A 26,704-nucleotide genomic window follows, 5' to 3' on the forward strand; every position below is an offset into this window, starting at 1 on the left:
ACTCGATAATTGAACATTATATAGACTGGGTTCCTGATAACTGCACTGTCATGGTGCAGCAAATGTTGCGATGCAAAGAGACATCCTCCTGTTTGTATGATTTCTCTGTGCTGCTGGCAGCAGAAAAATTTCATAATGATATCAACTGCTCTTCTATCTCATTACTTTCAAGCAATTCGTGGAACAGCGTTACAAATATATATTTTCACAGCAAAAGTGATGTAAGAAAGTGCCAGTGGAGCCTTGAAGTGAAAAAGCAAACCATCTGATTCTGCACACCTATCTTTCTTCGGCTAGTTCACAGTGCCGCTGCAATGTGGAGTCAATTTCATGCAGATTAGCGAAACGTTGTAGTAGATAAGCTTGTTAGCATGGAATCCATTTGAAACCAAGGCCTATGACTGCCATAAAAAAGGAATGGCTGAAACAAAGACATTTTGGGGTTCCCTTCGTTACAGCAAGGTTCAACTGTATATTTTAAACATCAGCAATTATTCGCCACTTATAAGGCTCTGATTTCCACCTTCAAGAGTGCACACTGCCGCTCTTGAAGGCCTTCGAAATCACCACCCAGTTCCGTGCTGCTTCACTGTCTCAATACATTATACATGGCCCGCATGTCGCATTCAGTGCCCTTCGGTTGCCATGCGGCCATGCTGTGCTGAACCACTGCCAGATTGCCTCTAGCTTACCGCTGTCTCTGTTTGCTCACACAGAGTTGATTCGCGTCCATTCGCAGCTTCACTGTGGTATTGTGCATTATCCTCAGTGGCTCCAATCATAGCGACAGGTACAGGCACAAGAAGAAGCAGACTAACATGAACTTAGCGCAAGAACTCCAAGATCCCAGAGCACAAACAGCTGCAGGTTGTGGCTGGCTCGGACTAAGCAAGACAATTTGGACCCCAAGAGCTTCAGTTTACATGAGTGCAGAGTGCATTTTGTGACAGATAAGAGGTTTGGGTCGTGAACTTAATGTCCGCAAAACTATGGTGAGTAAGGACTACACCCTGAAGAAGTGAATGTTTTTTTTCGAGTGAGGCCATCTGACTTGTTTGACAACCCACACCCAGACTTGGCCTTGCGTCACTGCATATACCTTGGCTACAGCACTAGGCAAAGTGGTTCAGATCACCACGGCCACAGCCAGCAACAACGGCAGAGAGGACAGTTTGCTGAGGCCGAGCTTTAGGTATCGTAGACTCGTTGCAGACAGGATCCTCGACCAGCAGCTCGTGAAATAGTTGTGTACCTCCAATAATTTGAGGTTTGAATTCTTTCTAATGTCACAAAGCTGGAAAAGTAAACTAGATAGTTCACGATCCCTGTGGGTCACTTCAGACCACATCAACATCTATCATTGCATCGTATCCCGGCCACACTGTGTATGCATCCATATTGTCGCACATTTCCACCTTTTTTGTGCAGCGCACATGCGCCGATCCAGCAAGTTCAAAGTAATAGCCTGCATTGAATAGCCGATTCCCCTGTGGAGGCAGCATCACGCCTGAAAGGATAAGGAAATAATCCAAAGCATCTAAGGAGCAGTCAGGCCACGCAAGGCGGATGGTCTGGGATCGAGTCGTTTGGCGGCATGGCCGCCAGCGCTTGATAGGGGCAGAAGTCACGTCACGAGCAAGCCATGTATTGACTCAATTGCTGCTGCAGCTAACTGTGCAGCAACTAGTGTTCATCTCCTGAGTCGTAGACAATTGGTTTGAAAGTCATTGAAATGCCCATGTGATAGAGATATCTTTTCAATCACGAGCGATAAACTTGGACAAGAAAAAAGCACAGTCAGTCCTAAATGTTTTCAAACCTCTAGAGTCCAGTGACCTCGAAACTGGATATCACCATAAAACAAGGTACTGCACTGTTTGAGATCACATGCGAATTTGAACTGGCAATCGCTTTTGATGCAGATGAAGCAAGGACGTCAGCTCACAGATGCATGTGTGCATCATTCATTAGCCTCCCCATTTTGATAAGTTCAGTCACTTGACAGGCTAGCAAAAGGCGCGCGTGTGCTTTGAAATGTTGGCGCACGTTAAAGACGGTTAAACAAATCCGGGGTCCTCCAATACAGCCCCCGTCAAAGCCCATGCGTCGCTTCGGGATGCTAGACACCACAATTCACAATTGCACACATAGCGTTATCCCGGCAATAAAACCACTTACTGCATGTTGTGACGACCGCGACTGGGCAGCGGAACCACTCGCACCCTGGGGCGGATGGGTCCGCCTCCTCTTGAGCGAGGCGGATTTCGGCCGTGGCAATGCTACCAATCATGTGACAGCCACCCGACAGGGATGACAGCCAAGCTGTCGTCCTAAATCGGGAACTTCACTACCGCAAAAGGTTTTGGTGGCATGCTGCAAGGAGTAAAGTGATGCAAACAAAGATTAGTGCGTAAACATTGATTTTTCACAAGCTCGCTCGCCCTATTCTCATGTTCCTTTCGCACGAAGGTCTCGCGAAACATCTCAGAAGCAATCCAACGCAGCGTTAAGAAAATAAGTGCATGAAAAAGCCATACAATTGAAGGTGCACATGTCGTCGGTCCGAACCCATGTGGCAAGCTAGCCTCCCACATGACTATAAGATAGTACAATTACAGAACAGGGCAACAAATCACGCCTCTCCCCTTATTGCTACTCATGACAGTAGGCTCAAGAGGAAAGAAAAAAGCTACTAACAAAAAAGCATAAATACTTACGGAAGTGGCGGGCTTGACGACCACGGTGAAAATGCAGCGCCGACCGAACAAAGAAAGAGATGGCATCCGTCGAAGCGGTCGGACGAGTAGCAAGGGTTGCCAGATAGCTCCAAGCACAGGTAGCCAAGCTGACCTCCGTAGTAGCCCAAATGTAGCCAAAAAGCTTTGTTTTTGCAAGATAACTCCTTATCCATATTAAACTATTTTTCGCAAGTATATCTACATAATAGTATTAGAAGTAGCGCAATGCTTCTCTGCAAGCGAATTCATGATTAAGCAAATGAGGTGTTCATCATAAGCGTCGTGTTTTATATTTTTCTCAAAGCATAGCAGTATCGGGAAAATAACAACACGCAAAAACATCGCACAATAAACTCACTGAGTAATGGTATGCAGAATTCAGCAATGCAGTATAGGTACAGCTCACGACAATTTCACTAAGCACAATAAAATAAATACACTAGAATAAATTCCAAGACAAACTCTAGTACAGGTTGCGGCTAGCACAAGATATAGCACAATAGACGGAAGTAGTCTAGAGAGGGATCTCAGGCATCGTGAGGTGATTCGAAGGGGAACAGTTTGACCCATTCATGGTCAGTGAGCTTCAAATTCATCAGTATCATGCCTGACCATGGAGACGAACTTTCGTCGAGCCCTAGAATATATGTGTTCCCATTGATGTCTGAGCTGGCATTCTCTTTGTTGTCCCTACCGTCATCAAACGCAGCCGCCGAACAAATCTTCAGCCAGGTCTCGTTCACTATAAAACCTACCTGCGAAATAGAATGTAGATCTATAACAAGACTTTGCAAGCGCTCCTCCATGTACGTGAAGTTTGGTATGGCCGGGAATGGAGGCTGCTAGAAGGATTTTAAACCGGCCAAGAATTTTTGTCCCGTCTCAGCCCAAAGACTTAGCTGAACATTTGTTCGACGGCTGCGTTTGATGACGGCAGTGACAACAAAGAGTGTACCAGCTCAGACATCAATGAGACCATATCCGTCTGTTCAGACATGAATGGGAAAGTCCGTCTGGTCAGGCATGATATACTGATGAATTTGAAAGTGACTGACCATGTCCAGGTTACGATAGACGTTTCTGAACCCATACGTACGGCTCATCACCTCGACATATGCGCGGTCATGTGACCTTCAACTTCATCAGCGGGAACGTCGATCGGCTTTCCAACATTTTTTGCATTTATCACGCAGAACCTGGTATTGTCTGACAGATCTTCGAGTTTCGTTAGAGCACGCGATTGTGAGATTCGATTGCATAAATTGACTTTGTTGCAACGAAATCACCAAATGGACGATGGACAAAACCGATGGAGTTCGGGACGGCGCCGGTCACTTAGAAGCTTTAGGTTCAATAGTAATGCCTCTTCAGCTCACATTTAATGCAGGAAAAAAAAAACGCTGCGGCACCAATCCAGCAGGAAACGTTTGTCAGAGATGCTGATCAGGCGAAGATATTTCGGGGCTGTCGAGAAAAAACCCTACCGCATGCCCTGAAATGTAACATATGTGCTGCTCCCATTCGGTGTTGTCGTTCTGCGTAGCTGCACGCAACTCAGCGTTTTCGCAAAAGAATTGGCGTAGTTACCGTACGGTAGAGCTAAAGCTCTCCGGACAGGGGCCGGTGTCTTCCACCGAAGCCCTTGTTCATTCGCTCAAATTAATTTCATCGATTACAAATCCAACAAAAAGCAAATTTTGATAATCGGTGTATATTTCCATAATATGTATTCTTTCCGCGTAGCAGCGTTCTCTACTTTTCAATGCACCGATCAAAGCGGCCTTCTAGTATAGCCCACTTATTCACAATTAATCGCAAGGCAGGTGTTATGCTGAGCCAACTTGACGCACAGAATTAAGCCGTTAGGCATATGCGGGAAGATAAGATGTCCATCACGGCTGCCATCACTTCGGACTATATTACGAATAATCAGCGGCGTCACATGAGGCCGGCGTACGTTTCTCCGTACTCATGCTGCCGTTTTGGAGTACCTGTGCTTCATTTGAAAGCCTGACGTAAAGAATTCTAGTACATTATATGAAAAGCAGTCAATGTGGGAGTAGCCCACGCACTTTAGAACCACGCTAAAACCACGCATTTTGTGCCTTTATTTTTGTGTAAAGGCTGTTGGGCTGATGCCCCGTCTGTCCCGAGGCCCACACAATATTTCACGACAAGTTTTCTACCAGCTTTCAGCGCTTAGGGAAAATAGCCTCTCCGCATCGATCACTGGCACAAAGCCGAGAAAGGCTGTAAACAAATCACAAAAAAATATAAATTACAGGCAGTGACTACATTTGCTCCGACAACCCTACAGTAGAGTGTAGCTATCACTGGAGTGGATGGATGAGCGAGTCAAGGAGGCTATGACCTGAACAGTTATGAGCGAGTGGTTGTAAATATGGAGGTACGGCACGCGTATTTTAGACGCATTCTTTGAGACTTCATACTAAGACGCGCCGCTGCGGCCACTTATTTTCTCCATGAATTAAAAATAAAAACAACTCAACTCATGATTATTTTTTTTATTTACTAAAGATAGTGACCTAATATAATACCAAATAATTCGCAACCGGAGGTCTTTTTGTGCACAGTGTTAACACCTTTTTGTGATGTTTGTGCTTTTGTGCGCTGCGAGTATCTTCATCGTTAGGCCTCTTTTCGCTTTTAAAGGTAGCTCTGAGCGGTTAGGTTTGTTGATTGTCCGTCACTCCGATCTTTTGCGCTCCGAACTGAGCATGGAGACGGAGGTCATGAGCAAGTGGCGGAGGTACCGTATCATCGAAAAAGAGTACAGGGAACTTTTGGAAGAGCTCGGCATCCGACGGCCACCGTCTACGCATCTGAAATCCTCCGGAAGCAAGAGAACGAGCGGCGAAGCGGCCTTGGACGTTGTCAGCGCCCCTCCACTCCCGCTACCGTCCGGAGCAAGCAAACGGCCGAAAAGCGAAGCCTGCGCCTGCGGCGCTTGCGCTAGTGGCAGCGGACGAGCTATTTCGTCGCTACCTGCAGACCCGCCGGTACCATCTGTTGAGAGCGAGCTCAACGAGTAGGCTTATGTGTCCGAGAGTTGCGCTGAAAGCCTTTCTATTGAGGATACCGCTACCTCGTGCGACTCAAGCGATGAGACCTCGTCCATGAACAACCTTAAAGCTGAGAACGTGGAAATGGGCCAGCCTCATGAGGGGTCTCCTGTGCTTTGTTATCGCCATCTCTCGACATCGCAAGAGTTAGCTAGCATAGCTAGCAAGCACAATTTGACGCACGCCTGCATCAACGATTTGCTGGACTTCTGCCGTTGGCGTGGGATTGTAGAGCTCCCGAAAGATGCAAGGACCATCATGCAGACGGAGCGGAAAGCTAATTTAGAACACGGCGACTCGTTTGTGCATTTTGGCCTTGTTGAGGGCATTCGGCATGCTGTTGGCCAAGGACCTGCGCCTGAGAATGTCGAGCTGCACGCAAATATTGATGGGCTGCCTCTGCATAGGAGCAGCCAGACTGCACTCTGGCCAATTCTGTGCAGAGTAATTAACATCAAGAAATCTGAACCATTTATGGTCAGTGCGTACTGCGGTGCAGGGAAACCTCCGTGCCTCCAGGAATTCCTCAGGCCTTTCATTGATGAAGTGCGCAACCTTAGTTGCAACGGACTGATGGTGAAAGGGGTGCACGTCAATGTGTGCTTAAAAGCCGTGATCTGTGACGCTCCAGCAAGGAGTTTCGTGAAGGCAATCACTGGCCACACAGGCTATCATGCCTGTGAACGTTGGAGCCAAAAAGGGCACTATCTGGAAAGCAGGATGACTTTCCCTGACCTGCATGCACCACAGCGAACAGACTCCTTTTTTCGTTCGCAAGAGGATAGGCGCCATCACACTGGTGTTTCACCATTTACATCTTTGAACGTAGATATGGTGAAATGCTTTCCTACAGAGTATATGTATTTAGTCTGTTTGGGGGTTATGCGGCGGCTTCTTAGGAATTGGATATGCAAGGGGCACGCTGCCAGGCTGCGCCGGGCTGACAGGAGTGCACTCAACGACAAGCTGCGAGAAGCAGCAACTGCATTTCCAAAGTACTTTCAGAGGAAACCGATAGGCACCGAAGAACTCGACAGATGGAAGGCCACAGGGTTCAGGACTTTTTTACTATACCTGGGGCCTGTTCTCCTGTAATCCATCCTGTCTGATGAGCTTTATAAACATTTTTTTATATTTGCATGTATCTGTTAGGGTACTTGCCTCTCCTCAGCATCACAGAGCCATCAACCAGTTTGCTCACGACCTGCTGCGGTACTTTGTGCAAGAATTTGGCAGGCTGTACGAACAAAAACAACTTGTGTACAATGTGCACACCCTTGCACACTTGGCAGAGCAATGCCTGGAGCATGGCACTGTCGATGAGTTCAGTGCATTTCCATTTAAAAGTTACCTAGGAAAGGTAAAGAGGCTTCGGATGACAAACAAGCCTCTGGCGCAACTCAGCCGACGAATGTCGGAGGTAAGGGCGTGCACACCGCACTCTACAGGACAAGTGGGTGGTGACGTGAAAGTCGGTGACGGCTTTCTGCTGGATAACTGCGCTGTAGTTATTGTTGATCTCCTGGGGGCAATACCAAAGCTGGCATCTTGCCAAATGGCAGAGAGTTTTTTAGAGTCCCAATTGACTCTTCAAGGTCGGACGTGCGTTGCTACGGTGCTCTTGGTCAAGAAACCAAAATCTGGCCCCTTTCGTACATCAAGAATAAAGTTCGATGTATAAAGCTTCACTACAAGAGGGGGCATGTCGTTTTCCCTTTGCTTCACCTTCAGTGAGGCTTTACATTTCTGTGGTGCCTGAAGGACTATGTGTCTGTATTAAGATAGCTGCAGATTGCAGCATCTTGCTTGGAATGTTGGTGATGAAGACAGCAACTTCTACATCACCATCCTTTGCATGGTTTGGGTTTGTTTGTATGGGGCTTAACATCCCAAAGCGACTCAGGCTATGACAGACGCCATAGTGGAGGGCTCCAGAAATTTCGACCGCCTGCAGTTATTTAACATGCACTGACATCGCACTGTACAAAGGCCTCTAGTATTTAATGCTCATCAAAATGTGACTGCTGCAGCCCGGATGGAATCTTCATCTTTCAAGTCGGCAGACAAGCACAATAACCACTGAGCCACCGTTGCATAGTCTGCATTGAAGCATTTGGAATTTCATGTTTTGGGGAACTTCAACTTTGAAGCTATAATGGCCCTCTTCAGGGTCACCCAAATTTACTGGCAGGGTCGTTGCTGTGCCTCCAGAAACTCCAGAACCCTCTTGTTCCCCTGAAAGTATACTCTCAACTTGTTAGTATATAACAGACTGCAGAGTAGTGGGCAAAGAAAGATGTTGAGAATGCAAGGCTGAATTAACACGCATTTATGTTAAATGTTAGATAAGACTAGTGCATGCAGCTTAACTGCTTGTAAGTGATGCATTAATGACATGACTACAAAAAAGGTAATATAGAAATTTAACTTGACAAACCTAGAGTTCAAACATCATAGGAGAGAAGGGATGCTCACCTCTGGAAGTCACTTCATGGCACGAAAAGTTGTTGCATCGAATAATAAGTTTGAAATGACCTGCTTCTAAGCAATGCACCGCTTCTTAGTGTCCACAAGCAAAAACGGATTTCTGTCACTAGTGCAGTGGCATCTGCTGTGGTGGGTGCCCTTAATTGTTTGTGTCCCCTGCAGCTCTTTTCTCATGCCACCTAATTTCGGGCTCTTAAGATGAGCCTATAAAACTGCACACTTAACTTTCGTAAATGCAGTTTCACCCATGTTGTAAATATGCTGAGGATGAAAGTGCATCAACACTTGGCACGCGCCACACCAGAAAGTAGATCTGTTTCTAGGAAAGAGCACCCTTCAAACACTTGTTTCAATGCAGAGTCTTTGAATTCCGTCACTTGGCACGAGACACATCATATTTTCAGCACTTTAATTTAACATGACTATATATTGCTTTCAAAAGAAATTGAATAATCTAGCTGTGTAACCACATATATGTATGCTCATGACATGAGGCTTGGGCTATTTATACTGAATAAAAGTACCATAGAGCTTCAAGTTTGTAGCAAGAAATTCGAAGCTGCTGCTACTTTAAGGGATGCCAAGGACAAATATGATGCATTACTGCTGTCTGAAAACAAAAAAGCTACTTACACATCATAACGCTTTAAAAGAGAAGTTGCAAAAATTTCGATACATTAGTTGTCATCATTAGATATTTTTACAAGGAAAGTGTAGTTCAAAAAGACGGGTTCTTTTAGTGGATCTGTGGTGATGCGCCATTCAATTATAAATGGTAGTTAGCAGTTTTTTAGCTATTGTTATGAATTGAGAGATGACAAAAATTAAAAATTCTGATTTTCTCTGCAAGAACTAACAACACAGAAAGCAAGAGCCATGGAATCGATTATCAGAAAGCAATAGGTTGAAGTCATATCCTCTGTGCCCCTTTAAAGCTGCTGCTTGTGCCGTACGTGTTGTTTTCATTTTGCCAAAAGGAGGCACACAGAGGTGCCATATTCTTCTTTGTCCTTAATGACTGAATTGGATCCACCGTTTGTGGGCATAAAAGGGGCCATGTGTGTTTCCAGTCCAGCCCTTTACATGCATTTTATGCAGTGGTAAACTGGCTGCATGGTGGCTGGTCAACAATTATTGGTTTGTTAGTTGTCAAACTCCTGGCAATAGTCTTATAAGCCTGAGAATAATTTCCATTTACACTTATAGGTTGATTAAAGTCGCAGTCTAGGCAAGTTGGTAGACAATCACACTTCTTTGAAACATGAAAAAAAACTTGCACATAAAGCCTACTCACAACTGGTTATTGCAACAAGAAACTTGGTGAAGAAGGAACCGAGTATGTGAAACACTTGGCTTTGCAGCCAAGCGTTACAAAAAAGATATATACATAAGAATAAAAGAAAAGTTACTTTGATCTCACTCGCTTAAAGCATGAGCAGTCAAGGAATTTCTGATTCTGAGAGTGCAGTGGGAATTAAGGGGCTTTTAAGCTTGTGCTGCCTCCTTTCGAGACATGAAATGCCTTAACTGTTTCATGAACTTTGTTTGGGCTTAAAGATGAGTTGTTCCTGAGAGCACTCGAATAGCAATTTTTCATTTATCAAGTTTTTTCTGGGCTCATTAATTCTAGGGTTGAAAGATCAGCCTTTTAGGTTTCTTCTTTGATAGCATTTTTTCTGCAGTAAAAACTGAGAGTGCACTTCCTTCTGCATATAGGTATGCCTACCGTCGTTTTTTCACACTGAAAAATGTTAGAGAGCTCTTTGTGTATTTTCGACAATTCATCTTGAGAACGCAGGAAATGGTTATGTGTTGTCGGAGTTAATGTGGTAGTGTAAGCTGCTCTTACACCACAATTTCTTGGTCGTGAGATGATCGATGGCCCTATGGACACCCGTTCAGGTCATTGAGATTACTTGAACTATTTGCAACAGGAAACGATAGGTTATGGTACTAGCTCATGTCATTAATAATACATATTGTTCTGATTTCTCCTTCATCTTTTTATCCCCTCACCCCTTCCACCCCGTGATTAAGCTGTCTTCTTTTCCTCCCTCTCGTCCTCCTCGATTTGCTTTGCATATTTGTTGTAGTTCTTTTCCAGAAAATTGAAAACTTCAGGGGTCGTACGTTTCTTTATTTAAACATGTGCAGCTTTCATACCTGTCTAACACGCACCATCCCGATCTAATTTAGGCGCTGGTTATTGAAAAAAAACACTACGAGCATCCCACTACAACAACAATCCATTTATTATTTGATTATGTTTCGATGACTGCAACATTCCATGAACGAGAATTTAGTAAAGAGAGGAGGGGCACAAAAGACAAGCCAAAATATTACTGAAGAAAAGTTTGTGGACATGCATTCTAGCCTGCCAAGAGCAAGTGCAAATAGTAGCTGGCTTTTGCCATGATGTATATCTATAGGGTCACCTCGCTCTGTAAAGTTTAGCACGTTCTGAAGTAGGCTTGGGTAGACTATTTAATTAATAATGTTTGAATGAAGGATTTTTTATGCGTACTGAAAGTGAAAATAAAAGAGAATATCCTGGTGAAGGCATTGTCGTACTATAATTTTGCATCTACAAAGAGTGTGACTTCACTCTTGCATTTAAAGTTGAGGCTTAGTGCAACAGTGAATATTAGGCACAGCACTAAAGTTAAATACAGCTTTGAAGTAGGGTGCATGGCCTAAGTGAAGAATTGCACAGCTCAAGAAAAATTTATTGTTATTGCCATACATATTATGCCCAATGGAAGAAAAAGGGTCGTACCATATCAGTCGCGTGCAACTATAGCCTGGTCTTATGCTAGTCTGAATTGCTGCCCTCTATATTTGCAGTTCTCAAAAGCTTGTTTCCGTAGCTGTCTGTCACCTTCAGCCGCTTCAGGAAATCAATATCTGTTCTGTGTATAAGATAGTGTATATCCTAATTTAATTATTGTGCTGTCCTATTTGGACTATGCGGGTATTACAAGCATATTTGTTCCTGACCATTGAAGAAGCAGTAAATTCTACAGAAATAGAGAAAGGTAATTAAAGTACTTTATATCTAATCTCGTAGATGTTAGTACTTTGGAGTATGTAGACTCCTTCAACCCTATAGCACAAAGGCTGAGGTCTGTGAGGCAAGCCATGTGATAAGATATCCAAACTGTACAAGTAATTAGATTGCAGGATAATTTTATTTATGACAGCAGTGTTATGTGAATGTCAGTGACAATGCAATCAACATCATGCTGTATTCCATGAACTGGTACTATACCTAACTGACTATACTTTACTAATGCGTGAAGTAACAATTTTGTATTGCACAGGCCGATAAGAGATATGAAAAATACGAAATGCTCTCAACTCTACGCTCCTAAATTTTCTCCCATACTGCTGACGTATACTTCATTGCAATAGCAACAGTTCATTTGGTGTGAACAGTCACATGCAAGCCTTTGCATGTGTGTCGACACTGGCAATAGTATGCAGAGTGGCTAAATTTTGTTCTTGGCATACACATATTTGATATAGTCGTGCACCTCCATGGATTTATGCTGTGTAACCCACAACATAAGGTATTGCATTTGCTTTGCTGAACAAATATGAGTGAAAGGCTCAGCAATAACCACTGATATGTTTACTTAAGATAATGAAATATAATAGCATTGCTTTACTTTGCTATACTTTTTAAGTAGCTATAGCAGTTCCTACATAAGTGACTAATTTATGGGCACAATGTAATTAAATTGTCAATTTGTACTGCAGATGAAAGCATCTTTTCCAATTAGTTCTGATTAGTTGGTGTGGTGGTGGCAAAAAAATTTGAGACACAAGGGGCAAAAATTGCCATAGACAGACGGGCAAGTCCAAGACTCCATGGCTGAAAGCCGATTAGTATCTGAACTGGTAGGTTAAAGATTGAGAAGAAACCGTTGCATCACATAATTTTTGAAACAGGCAGGGACTGCAGATCCAAACTTATGGTTTTTATGCAGCATTTAAGCCACGACGTCAATGAGGCACCAACTACAACTACATGTGAGAAATGCGAATACTGATCTGGTCTATCCTTCAGAAGCATGCATTCTTGGACACATTTTTATGATACACAAATAGTACTAATGCGTAATCCAAAATGTGGACTGTGGCTAAAAAGGTTTCACAAAAAGACCCCAGGGGGATCTGAACTGTTTGCAGCTATACAAGCAATCTGGACAAATACATCTGTATAGGTGACAAACTTTGGAGAGGAACTTAACAGTTAAATTGTCTGCTATATGGTATTACACTCACCACCTATTAATTCGTTAATGTGGTGGTGTATGTTTGCAGAAGGTGACACTATGTATGCTACCTTGAGCTTGTACCTCTGCTGAATGCCATCTGAAATGTGTTCTTGACACTTTACACTCTCGTGAGAATAAAGCGCTGGCCAAAAGGCTGTTATACATGCTTCTTTAATATTCCCACTTTAATAGAAACAAGCATCATGCGCATGTCGCACTGAAAGAAGATACATTTGACCCCTTTTCTGTGCTATATATCTGCTTGAAACCCTAAAGATGAGTGGTACAATGAGCTAATTACAATATCAGTTTCATTACTGAGTTAATGTTTTGCCCGCTCAATACACATATGGACGACTGAATAAGTACCTGAACATGCTTTACACAATGACCTTCTTCATTAGAGGTGAGAAAAAAGCAGCTAAAGATGGCTGACTGCATGTGCATTAATGGTGCACTTTATTGATTACCAGAGAGCAACATCACACATAATTGTGGTTGTTATGACTAAAAGTGGAGACAAAAAAAAAGCTTCCTTGTATGTTACACATCAGAATTTGGCACAGTATGCGCGCGCATGCCTTGGTCTAAGAGAACATGTGATTAAATTGGATAATGGTGTGAATTTTGGCAGCACCCGCCCTAAATGAATTTTAATATGACAACAGTACGAAGTGTTCTGTGGTGGCGCATGTATCGAATGTCAATGATTGAGCGAAGCGAACCGCGTGTCTATCTATCGGGCGCGTGAGCAATGTATTCAAGGCCTACGTCAAAATTGTATAAGCACCATATTTTATCGCCAGACTAGCTGTTATTTTCTGCGCTATCGCCGTTCAATGCGCCCACCTATACATTTTCTCACAGATGGCGACGGTTTCCGTGTAACAGTCCAGGAGAAAAAGAAACCGACCACGTACGTTTCCGTAGTAAATTCTCCTGACGCATTACCTAGCAAAAGATAAAGGATGATTTATGCGCATATTTGATGCAAAATTTGCTCTTGTGCTCGAATATGTAAAGGCCTAAACATTTCTATTCACGCTAAGCAACATGCTAGAAGAGTTATTAGAATTATATGTCCAAGCGCGCAGTATATTCTGCCTGGACTGTATGCAAGTCGTGGAAGTCGTCGATATTTGCACTTTCGGTCAACTGTATATAGGTTGTGGTAATCAGCGGGCGCTAGATGATGCACTGCTAGCTGTTACAACAGAATTGTGAATGATAACAGCTATTCTATATTCACATAGCAAATTTGGAATGTTTCAATGAGTGAAAGGTGAAAGATGAATATGCATATATATATATATATATATATATATATATATATATATATATATATATATATATTTAAGAGAAGTGGGCACTTCTACAAAAGACACCATTTATTTATCAACGTTTCGACCGCGGTGCGGTCTTCTTCAGGAATATATATATATATATATATATATATATATATATATATATATATATATATATATATATATATATATATATATATATATATATATATATATATATATATATATATATATATATGCATATTCATCTTTCACCTTTCACTCATTGAAACATTCCAAATTTGCTATGTGATTATAGAATAGCTGTTATCATTCACAATTCTGTTGTAACAGCTAGCAGTGCATCATCTAGCGCCCGCTGATTACCACAGCCTATATACAGTTGACCGAAAGTGCAAATATATATATATATATATATATATATATATATATATATATATATATATATATATATATATATATATATATTGTTGCGCACAGCGATGAACGGCACGACATCGGTTTTAAGAAGCCGTCTCGTCCTTTTCCTTTTCCAATTTCATGGTGTCTCATCTCAGGTCGATAGTGTAAATTTCCCGTGTGCGCTGGTACAGTGCGAGCTGCTTCAATGCGTGAACTATAGTGTTTTTAAGAGAGATCTGTTTTAAGGAGACAGCCTTTAATGGGTCATCATTGTCCGTCCTTCCGCGAAATCTGTCCCACTATAGCAGTCAATCAAATGACAACTCGCTAAAAAAAACCCTTCATGTTTTTGTGCACGGCGAGATTTGAACCACCATCCTTAAACTCCGCAGCCGAGCATACTACCCACTATGGTACTTACTGCCAACGCGGAAGCTGATCTACTTCTCAAACATATACTTTCTTGACTTTTCTGTGCCTACACTAATATATGACGCCGGAGAGTGCGGAAAGGCGCCGAATCAGACGGATATGCCCCCAAACACCCTCCAATGTCTCCAGATTGTGTACTTAACATCTTAGCCACACGTCAGGGACACAAACAGCAACACCGCGCTCAAGGCTTTCGCCTACCACACTTAGGTCAACAAAGTGCGCCCTCCTGAATTTTTTGCTTATCTTGCTAACGCCGGCTGCGTACACTGCAGTCGTGATTTTTTTCCCCAAAATTCTCGAAGTTCATATGGAAAACGCGACGGCTGAGGCCATATAGCTTGCGGCGATGCTAATCAGAATAAGCTGAAAATTGCTTATAAACCCTTCGCTTGGAAACGATCGAGTGAACTAGACCATCTGCACCACGCATATCATTCCCTTAAGAGACATTTGTCATTGAAGATACGTGTTCCTGCCAAGCAGTTTATTCATTCCACTTAAAATGAGTGCGCTGCAGGCTGTCCCATAATGCGCGTGTGCTGTGCACGGAGCCTCACGGACAAAGAATGAATTTTCTTGATTACCAATAAGCGTACACACGCGTACGTATAATCGACCCATTTCCTATGGTTCGCGCCAGCCCGCATTGGTAACATATCGGGATTTGTGAGAGATTTTTAAAGAACTAACGCGCATATATTATAGTTCGATCTTTCGATCGATTTGCCTAAGATTTTTTGTGTAAATCCAATAACTGCGCCAAGCAAATCCTCATGGATTATCACCCACAAATTTCGTTTCTCAGCGCCATATGTCGAAACTGTTCATATATCACGCATGCATGCACGTAACTGCACTGGAATAGTGGAGGATTAGTGGCAAACAATGACCGATATTGTTCTGCCTATTGAAGTGGCGTTGCCAATCCTGGAGAAATACTACACAACGAGGGGCCATTAATGGAAATGTAACGAAGTGGCACTGCCTATATAGGGAAAATAGTGACCATCCGGGGCCATTATTTGGAATGTAACTGAGTGGCACTGCCCATATAGGGAACATAGTGACCATCCGGGGCCATTATTGGGAATGTAACTGAGTGGTAATGACAATATGGGGAAGATAATGGCCAACTGGGGCCACTATTGGGAATGTAACTGAGTGACAATGCATTAGGGGGGACATAGTGGCCAACTGGGGCCATTATTGGAAATGTAAGTGAGTGGCAATGCCCATATCGGGAAAATACTGCCCAGCTTGGGCCATTACTGGCGATGTAACTAAGCGGCACTGCCAATATCGGGGACACATAGAACATGTAGGGCCATCATTGTAACTGTCGGAAAGAGGCATTGCCTATATTGGGGTAATAGTGGTGATGGTGGTCCTATGTAGGACCACCATTTGCAATCACAATCCCAATATTGGGCCCGTGGCTTGTGCTGCCTGGGTAAATCAAATATCGGTATTCACTGCGAACCGCTAACATCAACAGCTTTACGACGTGAAAGCATTCCCATTTTGTTGCAACAGAAACCAGTGGGCACAGAAAGAGCAAGCAGTGTACACACGTTACTATTCCGTCTATCATATACGGACGGGCAATTACCAACCTGTTTATGTGCAGCACAACGGAATGGAGGATTCAGCACTGTAGGTGAACTTTCGTGCTCACTGAGTAAGTCGTTTGTTGAGCTGGCTTATGAGCACATGTACTCGGCTGCCGCTGATGCCATTCCCTTGACATATGGTGACGTCAATTGACAACGGCATCAAGGAAATGAATTCGTTTCGGAAGACCCCAGCAATGTGCATCTAAACGCTATGCAATAAAAAAAAACGTTCTTCACTTCATTTTAATTCTCGCAAAGCATCAGCTATCTTGCGTTCTGCTTTCAGTCTACGAATCTTCAAGGAGTGCAGCGCTCCGGACATGGCAAATACTTTGCACCGCTGGGGATGCCTCAGAATATGTTCTGAGGCATCCCCAGCTTTGTACAAGTGCTACTCAAGCGAAAGAAATGACACAAAATGCGTGGTGCTCAGTGGCTGCAGTTTAGGTATCAGGTTTGGCGGAACCAAGACACACTGGGAAGATTCGACTATTTAAAGCACCTCTTTCCAAACAACTCTAGCCTAGCTCACCACGCTCCATGCAGCACGAGGGCGGGAGGAGGCTGAGGGAGAGGGGAGTGTCCCTGTGGGTTCGGTATGGGCTCTGCAATACAGACAAGCACCTGCCCATTGTGGGCTCCCCACCGATCACCACGTAGGGCTCAGTTTGGACCGAAAGTAAGCAGCTCATGTGGGGCGGCGTTGGTTGTGGAGCTCCTGCACCCATATGGCCAATGGGGAGCCCACCAAGCTGCCCCTCCTCCCAATAGTTTCCATCAGATTGACGTGGGCAGCCCGTGTTGCATGTCGGTTAGCCCTTCCAATACCAACATAATGCCGATGCGGTTTCTATGCGGGCACAGCGAATTAGAGCTGGCCCACACGTTCCCCGGATGGGTCTGATGTTGTAGGTACTGTTGGGGTTCCACCAGCCCCACTCTTGCACGCGGAAACCCACTGGGGCTCAGCACCATGTGCTACTTATTCCTTGTGTGCCAGGAAAGATGCACCTGAGGGCATAGCAATGTGCACCGCATTGCGGTAATAAATGATGCCTGTGTCGTTTTTTTTGACGACTTTTAAACACGGGGAACTTGAATTGGACTTAATTAAAGCTACTGCAGAAGAACTACCGAAGCAGGGGAAGAGATTTCTTCTATAAAACATACGCACACACGTTGTGATCCCTGAGAGCCTAGCCGGGGCTATGGCTGTGCAAAAAATAAAACAATGCTCAGTAGTGGATCAAATTTTCCTATAATGGACCGAATATCATTTATTCATTGTAGCCACGCCGGTTGTTTTGTAATTCATTGTGAGCCGTGCCATTCAAAAACCGCGAAAATTCATCCTTGCCGCAAAATATGAAAAGGTTGACTTTACAGTGGCAGGCAGACCTGAAAGTTGTAGTTGAGATTTTCCATTTACAATGTTTTGGTTTGGTTTATGGGGGTTTAAGGTCCCAAGGCGACTCAGGCTATGTGGGACGCCGTAGTTAAGGGCTCCAGAAATTTCGACCACCTGGGCTTCTTTTAAAGTGCATTGGCATCGCACAGTACACGGGCCTCTAGAATTTCGACAAGTGTGTGTGTGTGAAAAACTTTATTTCAGGGAGGAAGCTTGAGGTAGCCGGAGCAACCTCTCGCAATCTCTAGGTGGGCTCCTCATTACAGGAGCCCATTGGCGACCGCCGCGACTCGGGCTCGGTGGACCAGGGCCTTCTGGCTTGCTAGGTCCGAGCAGCCGAGCAGGGCTGCCTCCCAGTCCTCTCGGGTGGGGTTGGGTTTGGGGGCGAGGTTCGGGGTTGACTGGCATGCCCACACCATGTGAAAGATGTCCGAAGACTTCTCCGCACAGTGTGGGCATTCTCCTGTACAGGCAGGATCAAAGTGTTTTAAAACTGCCGGGCACAGCAGCGTTTTGGTGTAAAGGAGGAGGAGTGTGCGTTCCTCCACCTTTTTGAGGCCCTTACAAGGCTTGTGATAAATTGCATGGCCGAATTGGAATAATTTAGTAATTTCTCGAAAAGTGAGGGCCGGATTGAGTTCGGGATCTGTATCCAAAGGGTCTGAAGGCGTTGCCCGGAGAGTGAGCGCGCGGGCGGCGGCGTCTGCCGTTTCATTGCCTTCGAGGCTCATATGAGCTGGAGCCCATACAATCGTTCGAGACGCGGGGGCCCCGAGGTAGTTACTGTTTTGAAGGATGCGATGCGGAAAGAGAGGAATGTACCCCTGTTTAATATTTCTGCAGGCCCCTCTCGAGTCGGTGACGATCCCTCGCGACTCCTGGTCTGCGGCGGCTAACGCTATGGCAACTTCTTCCGCATGTGTTATGTCTTGAGCTCGGAACGTTAGGCCATTCACCACGATTTTTTGGTGGACGACTGCGGCCGTGTACCACCCCCCATGGTGAGGGCCTGAGGCGTCCACGTAGAAGATGCCATGTTTGTTCCCATAGTGACGGGCCAGTGCCTCCGCCCGCGCAAGGCGCCTGCCACTGTGGTCGTCACGTGTCATGTTGGCCGGAAGAGGGCGTACGTGCAAGGCGTATCTCCAGATTTCAGGAATGCGTACGCGCTCTTCCGTAAGTGTTGAGTGGTGTATGTGTAGTCGGGCTAATAGGCGGCGACCCGACGGCGTTTTTGAAAGCCTTGTGTATTGATTTGTCAAGTGCGCCTCCCGGAGCTCCGCGAATGTGTTAACCATCCCCAGGCCCATGAGACGCTGGTTGGATGTGGTGATCGGGAGATCGAGGGCACGCTTGTACATCTTTCTGAGAATCACTTCGAGGGCGTTCTCATCAAACTTCCGCAGGTGGAGGTAAGGAGTCGAGTAGAGGACTCGACTGGTCGCGAATGCATGCGCCAGCCGCAAAGCGTCTCTGCACCGTAACCCCCCGCGTTTGTTGGAAACCCGGCGGACCATCCGGCCCACCTGGTCCCCCACCTTGCGCAGTTTTGCTAGTGTGGTATGAGCCCGTCGATGTTTGTGGATAAGGAGACCAAGTACTCTAATCTCATCGTGTTCGGGTATCGTGCCGCTGGCCAGAGATAGTTCCATTTTGGTGGCGCACTGAAGCAACGGGCGAATGTGCACAAATACGGATTTGGACGATGAGCACTCAAGGCCGCAGCGGCGGGCGTAAGCGTCCACGATCTCCGCCGCTTGCTGCAGGTTGGCCTCAATGTCTCCAACCGATCCGGGTTTGGCCCAGATGGTTATGTCGTCGGCGTACAGCGCGTGCTGGATGCCTTCGACCTTCGCCAGCTGAGCCGGGAGTTTCATCATGGCCAGATTGAAAAGTAATGGCGAGAGGACCGCACCCTGTGGGGTTCCTCTCGTTCCCAGTTTATATGGGCCGTGTTCTTCGTCTTGTATTCGGATGAAACTTCGTCGATCCGAGAGAGATTGCTTGATGTACTGAAACGTGTTATGTCCACAGTTCGTTTGGGAGAGATGTTGCAGGATGATTTCGTGTGTGACATTGTCGAAAGCCCCCTTCAAGTCAAGGGCGAGTACTGCCTTATCGTTGAAGGGATATTCGACAGGGTTGAGAATTTCTCGGTCGAGTTGAAGCAGAACATCTTGAGCGGACCTCTGCGGGCGGAAACCGAACATGGTGTCTGCGAATGTATGTTCATTTTCCAGAAACCCAGACAGCCTATCCCGCACCATGGTCTCCATCAGCTTTCCCGCGCAAGACGTGAGGGAGATGGGGCGGAGGTTGTCTGTGTTTATGGCTTTGACGGCTTTCGGAATGAAAGTTACCAGGGCGGTCTTCTATTCAATTGGTAGAGGTGCCTCCCCAAGCCAGATCGAGTTGATGAAAGCGAGGAGGGTTTCGTAGGCGGGATCGGGAAGATTAGCAAGCATTTTCACAGTAATCTTGTCCCTGCCCGGTGCCATTCCTCGTTTAATTTTAGCTGGGGCCGCCTTGAGGTCATGCAACTGGAACGGTTGATCCAGATTCGCGTTCTCTGAACCTGCATACGAGAACGCGGGTCCTCCGGGGTCCTGCTTAGTGCAAAGATACTGGTCGCGCAGTTTGCATGCTAATTTTGATGTATTTCCATCGAAGCTATGAATAGCTCGTTGGAGATGTTTTTGTGTCTCGGCGCGGGTTTGAGTCGGGTCAATTAGGGCGCGGAAAAGGCGCCACGTGCTCCGGCTCGACATTTGTCTGGCCGCCGTGTTGCAGCGGTCTACCCAGTTCGAGTCGGCGAGTTGGGCCGCGTACTCTTCCGCTCGCTGGGTGAGCTCGGCGATACGAATTTTGAGCTTTCTGTTACGTTTTTGGCGGCGCCATCTGCGGACGAGGCTGTGCCGCGCCTCTCAGAGGTGCAGAAGGTGGTTGTCCACCTCCGGAATGGCCTCCGAGAGCTAAATTTGTGTTTCCACCGAACGAAGGTGTGTAACCAATCCTTGTGCCCACGCGTGGTAGCCTTGTTCGTGGATAGACGCCGAATTGATGTAGTTTTGCCGGAACTTATTCCAGTCTGGAAGCCGAGCTTGTGCGTGAGGTCTTGCCAATGGTTTAGTCCTTACGGTGGTATTGATAAGGCAGTGGTCACTACCGAGGGTTTCCTCGGTGTTGATCCATTCTGCGTGTACAATGTTTTTGGTAAAGGTGAGATCCGGACATGTATCCCGGGTCACGGAATTACCCAGCCGCGTTGGATCACAAGCACATCGCTTCTGAAGACCTGACGACTTTCACGAACAATCTTCTTAAAAAGGAACTGCTGGGTTCCCACGAAAGCAACAAAAAACAGTTTTTTTCCTTCAAAATAGAAGCTATGGCAGGAAAATTGAATTCATGCTTCTCGCAAGGACAATTTCCTGTATCCTTTTCTTTTATTTCCCAGCGCTTGGTTCTTCTCGCCGAGTGCAATCGCACGAGAGGCGTGGAGAAGCCCGGGAAGCTCCGTCGTGATTTCAGGGATTCCCTCATCATTTCAGGCTCAGGAGAACGTCACATTTCGATACGTCTCCAATGTTGGTCTTCAACCGTTTTCTTTTCGCTGAAAGAAGACAATATACTCATTCTTGCGCGCCGAAGCACATGCAACGATTCTGGCTCGGCGCTTTTCTGCCGCGTTCGAAAAGGATTGCGTCGGTGCCGTTGCAAATCCCCCTCTCCAGGTGCGCGTCCACAGCGCCACGCAGAAAAGCACTCGCGGGTCAAAATACAGCAGACTCGGGGGAACGGATGATACATGTTTGCGCGCACTCCGCTGAAATTGAGACAAATTGAAGCAGTCACGGGCCCGCTGCATTTCTTTTACAGTAGGGGATTACTCTCGCATCGAAGCGAATCGTTTGGGTGCAGTACTCGGCTTGCTTGAAATTCACATTTCAAATTCTAAACTTTGTGTATTTCGCTAAGAGAGAAAAATACCCCTGGGCATAATGCTACTTAAAAAGTATCTTGACTTGGTGCGCATCCCTTTACATGGCAGCACACAGCACTCATGAATAATAAAACGCAGGCTTAAACTGCATACGGGACATAACTTCAAGTCGTTAAAATACGAACATGCAAAGCAGTTTCACCAACGAAACCAAACTGAAATGGCGTCATCTTAAAACAAAATAAATATACAAATCACAACAAAAAGTGAAGGGCATAATACGACACTGCATTTGTAAATAGATGAAGAGAGGATACAGAATAAGTTACGAAATAAAATAACATTATCTGTAAGATAACACAGATAAGATTGTGGAATTTGCTGTTCAGATTGTGACACATTGAGAATGATACTAAATATAGAACACTGAATATATTTCATAAATTTCATTTGCGGCTTTCCTGTGCATCATATATGGTGGGCTTCAGGGTGTATGCTTTGATATTCGATAAGCACTATGGTTGGAGAATGCCTTACAAAAAGTTCCCTATTGCCACTGTCTTCCATCCCGTCCGGCCACGATATTGCTGGTCAGTGCTTTATTTAATTGTGACAATTTTCTCGTTTATGATCTGTATGATTTCATCAATTAATTTCAGGGCTTTTTCATGTTTTACTATTTCAGGTTTACGTTTTTCAGCATCACCTGATATTAGTTTTTTAAGAGTATGGACTTGTTCTTTTGTATAACTTCAGTCATTTAGGTAGTGATCAAAGATTGGTGCTACTTTTTACAAATAAATTGGTCCCTTTCGAGGATGCCGAATCTTTGCAAATAAAAAGGAAATCGCCCGTGTCCGTTTATCGCTAGAGAAGAAAGATGATAAGTTGGAAAAATTTTGGTGTATTTAAAACTGTTGGGATTCATTGGTAGCTATATGTCTCTGAGCCTTCGTCTTGCTAAATACGGTTCCATTTCTCTCTTGCTTCTTTATATAATTCTGTCTTAATGAATTGCTTAGTTATTGGATATTCTTCATATATGCCTTGGAGCCGTGCTTTATTTGCTAATTCTTCAGGAATTTCATTTCGCATAATTCTCTGATGTGCTTTGACATAGGATAAAGAATCTTATATGCTACACTTTCGTTTATTAGCTCATTTCTGATATTTTGAATAAAATAATTACCGTGATGAGGATTCTGTAAACCTTGTATGGTTGTCAGGCTATCGGTTATTATCCGATAAATTTTGGCCTCATTATGGTGTTTGACAAAATTAATGGTTAATTTGCGATTGTTTCAGCAATAAAATTATTACTGTAGGGTGGAAATGCAAATTGCGCTGAATGTATAACGTGTACACTTTTGTTGAAGACTACAAATGCGGCCCCTACTGTATTTGCTTATTCTGATCCATCAGTGAAATTTTGGAAATCCGAAGAAATAATTGTCTTGTTGAAGATGATTTTAGTTTTCTTAGCCGGATGTACAGTTCATTTATCCACATTCGTGACTATATCATTTGCTGTAAAATCTCTGCCTTCCCACCTAAATACACCCTTGTTATGTAAAATTTCCAATAGGCTATTTTCTTTTTCGATATTTAAATGAAGGGGTGGGATGTTACACAAAACTCCAAGAGTCAGGTTAGATGTGGTTCGGTATGCTTTGCATATTCTTAGGAAGGGAATGCGTTGAATTGCTCTTAATTTGCGTAGAATGTGTGAGTGGGATGTGTACCAAATTGGAGAACTATATATGATTATAATTTCATGTCCTCTAATATATAATTGTCTTAAATGTTCTGGTGACACCCCAATTGTTGGTAGAAAATTTTGCTAGTTTTAATATAATGCTAGTGGAACGAAGAAGGTGGTCCAGCACCGACGCCAACGACGACGACTAAGCGCTTGCGCCCTCGTTTACTGAGGGAAAGAAGAAGTAGAAGCCCGTCGGAACGCTGCCGCTTGTGTCCCAGTCTTTCGCCTCGCTGGCTCGTAGATTACGTGTGCTAAGGTCTCCGTCGCTGGCGCTTCCAACGTGCCAGTTAACAGCTCTACACTAGTCATTTTTCTTCGATGTATTTTAAATTTGGGATGAAAGACAATTGTTCATCAAAAACAACACCCAATATTTTTAGTTCTTTACATCGGTGGAGATTCTTACCTTTCATTTTGACCTTTGGGGGTCTTTTCTGATAAGCTTTTCCAACGAGTAGAAATTGACATTTCTCAGAAGTAAAAGTCAATCTGTATTCGTCGGCCCAGTGTGAAACATGGCTGAATGCTTATTCACAGTGTTGTTCTAGTTCAGTTGTTGATTTAGCATTTACTAATATAGTGATGTCGTCAGCAAAACCTTGAAGTTCAAAGTGGGCTGGTGTGTCCAATTTAAGGAGCTCGGCCATCATTAACTTCCAAAGAAGTGGGCTCAGAGGTGACTGTTGGGGCGACCCTTTTCTAAGTTTATATTCAAATGAACAATTTAATGACTAATATTTAATTACTCGATTGCTTATGACTTTGAGAGTTAATGTATATAACTTGAAGGTAATTTTTTCTCTTTCAAATAATATAGCTACATCTTCTTTATTAATGTAATTCAAAACACTATTTATGTATAAGGAAATGATAACCATTTTGTGGCCTTTTACAGCTTGATTTTCAACATTTTTCATTAAGTAGTTTAATGCCATAGTTGCCGAGGTTCTTGCTTTGAACGCAAACTCGGTTTCTGGCTGTATGTCGTTCTTGACTAAGAAAAAATATCATCGTTTGTCTAGGAACTACTCGAGTGTTTTACCAAGGATTGAGTTTATCGCTATTGGTCTAAAATTGTTCTAGTAATCTTGTCCTTTTCCCTTGGGAATTGAAAATCACTTTTGAGACTTTCCAACTGTCCATGAGAAAAGGAGCGCGACAACAAGACGACGGACGAAGACAGAACACACAGCACGAGCGCTAACTTTCGACTAAAGGAAAAATACCAAACCGGGTTGACCGGTACCTGAGCCTAACGACCGAGCGCATGCGCCAAGGCTGGGAAGCGGAAAAAACGGTTTTGTGTTTTTCCTTTAGTCGGAAGTTAGCGCTCGTGCTGTGTGTTCTGCCTTCGTCCGTCGTCTTGTTTTCGCGCTCCTTTTCTCATGGATCAATACCGACTCGTACAACTTTCCACCCTTGTCAATTATATTTCCAACTGTTAGCAAAACAGCCCACTCTTAGGCTTGAGTAAAAAATGTTGAAGAAGAACTTCTTATTACTCATATACATTGACCTAATGAAGGGTTTCCGTAGAACATGTGGTCCGGATGCTACGAATTTCTATAGTGATGATACTATATAGTCTACTTCTCGCTTTATGAAAGGATGTCATTTTCTTCCAACCTGTTTTTGTCTTCATTACTTTCAGTTCTTTCCTCGTCTTCTGAAGATAGTGCTGTATCATAAAGATCCTTTAAGATGTCCGTGAAAAGCTCGCCCTCATCGCCCCCGATGGCTTCTAGCTGTTCAATGTTATGCCATTTGGACTTTGCTCTGACCGATCAGCGTTGCAGCGTGCAAAGGACACAGTAATAGCAGGCTCAAGTAGAAAATTTGTCTAGTATACTTACATTATGTCGTTTCCTCCCCAACATTTAACAATCATAAAGCAGTTTCGAACCATGCTAGAGGCCAGCAGTTCATCAGGGCTCACTCTGAAGCCAGAGAAGTGCCATTTAGCAGTTGCTGTTTTACGACACATCGTAAACAACTATGGACCCGCGGAAAAAAGTCCCTATTTCACTGTTTACACAACCGACAGTCAAAAAATCTGCGCGGATTCCTGGACTGTGCCCGCATTATCGACGATTCGTAAATAACCTTTAAAACGTCACAGGACCTTGACGCAGCTAAGGCGGATGCTTCATTCGAGTGGGAAGTTCCACGACACGAAGCATTCAGGAACTTATGAGTAGCTTTTAGTCGCCGCCCGTGCTTGAATTTCTGGACGAATGCACCGAAACTGATTTGATACAGACGCAAGCAGCGTGGGTCTAAGCGCCATTCTCGTCCAGGAGCAGCAAGGTCGCAAAATGATAATAGCGTACGCCAGCTGCTCTTTGTCAAAAGCACAGGCCCACTATTCCACGATAGAGAAAGAGCGTGTGGGACACATCTAAATTCCTCTCGTACTTGTACGGCAGTCGTTTCAAAGTTCTGACTGACCATCACGCGCTATGCTGGCTCATGAACTCGAAGAACCCGTCTGACCGCCTTGCTCGATGGCTCTTACTCCAAGAGCTTGACGCCACCATTGATTGGGCACGGCAGCAACAGCGGCATGCGGATGCATAATCCTTTCGTCTATCTTGTGCAGCTGATTGCCTCTACGCTGGTGATATCGACGCCACACCACAGCCCTGGCCTCGTGACGCAGACCGTACTGCTGCAGCAGACGAACCACTCCTGCTGCTTCCAGCCTGTGACAGCGGTGGTCAACGACACCTTCGGCTACCTACGAGAGACGTCGACGACGCTGTGCATCGACGGGCCCTCCAGCTCTCCCCAGATGGCGTACTGGAGCCCATTCTGCTTAAAGCGAGGACAGACCAGCGCGAACATCATTGGGCACGGCAGCAACAGCGGCATGCGGATGCATAATCCTTTCGTCTATCTTGTGCAGCTGATTGCCTCTACGCTGGTGATATCGACGCCACACCACAGCCCTGGCCTCGTGACGCAGACCGTACTGCTGCAGCAGACGAACCACTCCTGCTGCTTCCAGCCTGTGACAGCGGTGGTCAACGACACCTTCGGCTACCTACGAGAGACGTCAACGACGCTGTGCATCGACGGGCCCTCCAGCTCTCCCCAGATGGTGTACTGGAGCCCATTCTGCATGAAGCGAGGACAGACCAGCGCGAACATCATTGGGCACGGCAGCAACAGCGGCAGCGGATGCATAATCCTTTCGTCTATCTTGTGCAGCTGATTGCCTCTACGCTGGTGATATCGACGCCACACCAC

At 44.9% G+C, this 26,704-nt stretch overlaps 1 protein-coding gene across 1 annotated transcript in view; it reads left to right on the forward strand.

Annotated features, from left to right (window-relative positions):
- LOC144116041 (cGMP-dependent protein kinase, isozyme 1-like) overlaps positions 1–26,704 on the forward strand; it is an 827,405-nt gene that overhangs the window by 549,162 nt on the left and 251,539 nt on the right. The gene's annotated exons all lie outside the window — the stretch shown is intronic.

Source organism: Amblyomma americanum, chromosome 1 (assembly GCF_052857255.1).
Source record: "Amblyomma americanum isolate KBUSLIRL-KWMA chromosome 1, ASM5285725v1, whole genome shotgun sequence".
Lineage (NCBI taxonomy): Eukaryota > Metazoa > Arthropoda > Arachnida > Ixodida > Ixodidae > Amblyomma > Amblyomma americanum.